The sequence below is a fragment of the Rosa rugosa genome, chromosome 1, assembly GCF_958449725.1.
Source record: "Rosa rugosa chromosome 1, drRosRugo1.1, whole genome shotgun sequence".
Classification (NCBI taxonomy): Eukaryota; Viridiplantae; Streptophyta; class Magnoliopsida; order Rosales; family Rosaceae; genus Rosa; species Rosa rugosa.
This window is the reverse complement of record NC_084820.1, coordinates 67,544,512-67,548,958: the sequence shown is the minus strand read 5'-3', so window position 1 is coordinate 67,548,958 and position 4,447 is coordinate 67,544,512. Positions and strand designations below refer to the sequence as shown.

General features: G+C 34.9%; 1 long non-coding RNA gene across 3 annotated transcripts; it reads left to right on the top strand.

The window, feature by feature from the left end:
• Positions 1-1,872: 1,872 nt before the first annotated feature.
• Positions 1,873-4,244, top strand: LOC133745854 (uncharacterized). Of its 3 annotated transcripts, XR_009863843.1 has the most exons (6): positions 1,873-2,027; positions 2,118-2,235; positions 2,325-2,403; positions 3,544-3,584; positions 3,694-3,763; positions 3,942-4,244. It is a non-coding gene; the product is annotated as an uncharacterized LOC133745854 (long non-coding RNA). The 3 variants fall into 3 exon arrangements; XR_009863838.1 differs by having other exon boundaries at positions 1,873-2,235; XR_009863840.1 differs by having other exon boundaries at positions 1,873-2,235; positions 3,694-3,767; positions 4,008-4,244.
• The last annotated feature ends 203 nt before the right edge of the window (positions 4,245-4,447 follow it).

The window sequence follows — 4,447 nt, the reverse complement described above, 5'->3', positions numbered from 1 at the left end:
TGCAATTAAGTCATACCAATACTCGAAAACACTCTGTGAAAGTGCAGTGGCGGCTCTTGTTGTAACCTTGGGTGAATTCCAAGTGAACCTGATCGCAATAAATGGCCGCTTGATGGGGAGTAGTGCAGTTGCAGGACTCAGCCGTGCTTATGAGAAGTTGAAGGATCTTATCAAGAGGAGGCGCTATTCGACAGAGCATGAAACCAAGGAACAGAGCAAGGAGCTACCGGTGTAACACTGCAATTTCTATTTCTGTAGCTACCACGTAAACTTGAAGCAGCTATTGCAACGAATTTAGACATTTGATTTGGCGAATTCATGCCTTTGTTATGTTTTGTAATAACTAGACCGAGTTTCAAAGTTTTCTTCATGTATACATTAATTTGGGAATTGGGGGCTTAAACCGCGACATTAGTTTGGCGTAAAAGAGCGGGAATCAACAGTTTTGCTTCTGGACCAGAAGGACATGGCCCAAGCTGGCATAAACAGGCCGTTAGAACGGGTTATATTGATCGGCCCACTATCAAAATAATTGGAAATTTATGCTTTGTCGCAATCAGAATTGAAGCTTTGACGAAAATGTCCCTGCAGACTTTTAGGTTCAAATGGAATTTCTATTTCAGGAAGAAAATATGTGGTCAGTTTCGTCATTCAGTTTTATGTTTACAAATTGGGCAAATCTATGATGGAACACAAGCCGTCTTTCAAAACAAAAAAAAAAAAACAAAAAACAAAAAAAACAAGCAGAGTGTTCCATGGTTTCCAAAAACACAAGAGAGCTCCGGAGAAAGCTGGAAGTGGAACTAATGCCGGACGACACTTCTGTTGACTCTCAACATTTGCACATGTTAGTTAATTTTTCCCCATGTTTTCCTTCCTACCCTTCTTTTTTCTCCCTAATCTCTCCCCTACAATTTTTTCTCCTTTTTATTTTTTGATGTATTGTGTAATTAATTGCTAATTAATTTTGACACATTAATATAGTAATTTTTAATTATTATTCTTCTTAATTTATTATCAATGAGGTTGTATATAGTTAGAAGATTGAATAACTTAACTTTATTACATTTTTTTTATTTTTTTTATTTTTGACTCTAGACGACAATATAACTCCCCACCCCACCCCATCCCAGATGTCAGTGAGATTTGAACCCGTGACCTCCACAGTGTTAGTTAGGCTAGCTAACCAATAGGCCACGGCTCACCGACAACTTAACTTTATTACCTTTGTTTTTCCTAGTTAAAAAACTTGATGTCTCTAAGATTTTAAAAGATTCAATGTTAGTATCTTCATGATCTATTTAATCATAATCAATATTAAAATCGGTAAAAAATGAGTCGGGCTGGTTGTTCTGCAAACCAGTTTGATGATGATGTATTAAGGTATCTAAGATATATTTGATGGTTTTATAACCTCTTTCAGTATGTTTGAATCAATCTGATTGCCCGCTAATTCTTCATGTGAATTACAATTATCTCATTTGTAATTGACGTCCTTCAGTTATGATCTTGAAGAGATATCGATTGTATTATGCAAACGAGGAGAAAATTTAACCAATTATGCAAATGAGGAGAAAATTTAACCATAAAAGATTATATTTAATTGCCCAGTACCATTTGGTCTAGTGACATAGTCTCCCATTCGTAAGTGGGAGGTTGTGAGTTCAACTCACGAAAGACCAGTTGTAACATCTGAGCAATTCTTACTTTATTTTTGTGGATTGTTCTTTATTTTTATTTATTTATTAATAAGGAAGGGCAGAGATGGAAGTTTGATGACAAAAAATATAGAGGGTGTGCATTAAGTAATTAGGAGTTGTGCATATTTATAATCTTCTAATTCTCAGTTAATTGTGTGAAATTATGGTTTTGCTCTCCATTATTTGCTTAATTGCGGTTTGCTGTTTGGCCTGGGTGTGATCGTGTTTGTTTTCCTTTTATGGTTTGTTTCGGTGGACGCGACCTTTTTTCTTTCTCTTCCTTTTTGCCTCAGCTCTGCGTTCTTGGGAGAGAGTTGCAGAGAATAGGTTCTGCATGTTGTGATCGTGTTTGTTTTCTTTCCATTTAGGGTTTGTTTGTTCCTTGCATGTCACTGATTTGGGTTTTCGGTGATGCAGGAGTTCATGTTAATAACGAGAGGGAAGACGAAGATTGAAATTAGATCGAGGAAAGCAGGAGAGTACTTTCTTTGGCGATTTTGTTTTGTTGGCGATTTCGGGTTTGTTGGAAACTCAGGTGCATATGATTTGCTTCAATGGATTAATGTTTTCTTTCACTTTTCTACTTGTTGTAATCGGTGTTTGTTTTGTTTTTGTTGGGTCAAGGAGGTGTTGGGCTCATTGTCGCGATCTTCTGTCTCTCTCTCTTTCTCTTCGTTTTTGGCTGGGTTCTTCGCATGTAGAGGTATGTAGTTGTTGGGTTTTTTGTTCTCTTTTTTTCCACCATTTGTTCCAATCAATTGTATTACAAGGTTTCGATTTGCAGATTCTCAAAATCAGTTTTCATGCATTGACAACTACTCTGCTGAAAAGTTGGATTGTTTTTTTTTTTTTTTTGGCTGATTGTTTGCATTTGCTAGGGATGTAAATGGACGGGAATGGGAGGTGGCAGTATTGCTTCTTCCTCTAATTTTTGGACTGTTGTTCTTTCTTTTCGTTGTAGCTCCTAATTGAAATTGGTGTCAAGAAAAACCCTTTCATGTGTAGTAATCACTTGATTATTGTTCCACTTTATCCCTGCCAGATAGGAATTTTGAATATTTTGACTACAAATACAGTATAAAATAGACAGATAACAAAAGAATATGAAGTTGGGAGTCATGACCATTTTCAATATTTTGGAAGCCTCATTGGTTCCGTTTTCAATATAAAGGTTCCTCTAATTTTTTTACTGTTGTTCTTTGTTTTCGTTGGATTTCTCATTTATCACACCAAGATATGTACCTTTATGTATTAGTGAATTATTATATGAAGAACAAACATCAATCAAACTCTAATCCCACTGGTTAGATACAAATCTATGCCTCTTTAACACAATCAAACATAATTGAATATCTGTATGTGCTGTCTATAGATCATGGGAAGATGTACATGAACCTCAGTAGTCATTTATTTAGAATTTAGATAGATTCAGTGAATGCTGGTACTACATGGTTTTGCCCTTCACAATTAATCAATCAGATGATTTCAAACAGAATATTGTGATAATGATATGTTTAAGATCACACGTTTTATTAATGTGTCTCTCATTTCTATAAACATTGAAATTGTTGTTTAGTTTGTTCTGTATTAAATCATGGCATAGAAATATCGAATTATTTTGTATTCATGATTGGTATGGTTATTTTTTATGTGTTCTTGGGTGGTCTGTTTGAGTATGATCACATTTGATGTTTTTATTTTGGGTAATTTGAGAACTTTGGCTTTTAGGTTTTTGGAATTTTTTTTTTTGGGTGTTTTTATTTGCAGGTACCAATTTTTTTTTTTTCGGCATTGTTTTATGTTTGATTCCAAATGCCACATTTTGCTGTTTCTTCCCTGCAAGGATATATATTTTCACACAACAGGTGGCCTTTAAAAGATTAGGTAATCAAGATACTCTTTTTCGTTTTTATGAACTAAAGTTTGGCTTCCTATATATGATGTAATAAACTCAAAGCTGTTTTTGGCATTTCAATTTTGCGATTTCTGTCAGGTACTTCCAGTACAATAACACCATTGCAGCTGGAAGGCTTGCTGACCGAAGGGAGCACATCAAGACTTTGGTTGGTAAATGTTTCCCTTGATATATTTAATGAATGACATGATCAGATTGAATTTGGTGCTGCATATTCACCTTCTTGCCTTTGCAATAGTTTACATTATTCTTTGTCTATACAAAATACTGTACTTGATGTACAGTAATAATCCCCCAGAATCTCCTGCACTGCTTTAATTTTTCAGGTAAAATGTTGCATTTGGAAAAGGAAAAAATGGACTGAAATATCATGTCACTTTTTGTGTAAATAGAAATGGAGGCGGCAACTTTTTGGACAACCTCCACAGCTAATCATCACTAGGCTAACAACCTCTCAGCAACTGATGTCAGTTTTGATATAGTCACTAGGTTAGCCTATAAGTAGATCACTGTATTTTGAAGAAGCTGTTTTAACAGCATTTGTAATATATATTTGAACATTACCAGAACATCTATATTAATGGTAATGTTAGCTCCTGATATAGAGCATGAATGGATATATTTTTGAGAAGCTGTTTTAACAGCAGTTGTATTATAAATATGAACTAAATTTTCTATCTTTCAAAACTTGTACAGTCCGTTCCAAAACCCGCAGCAACGCGCGGGCATTTATGCTAGTATATTATATAGTTGTCCCTTTATTGCATTCACTTTTGGATTGCCTGAAATTGATCTAAGTAAGTTTTTTTGTTTTGAAAATTCGGAGATATGT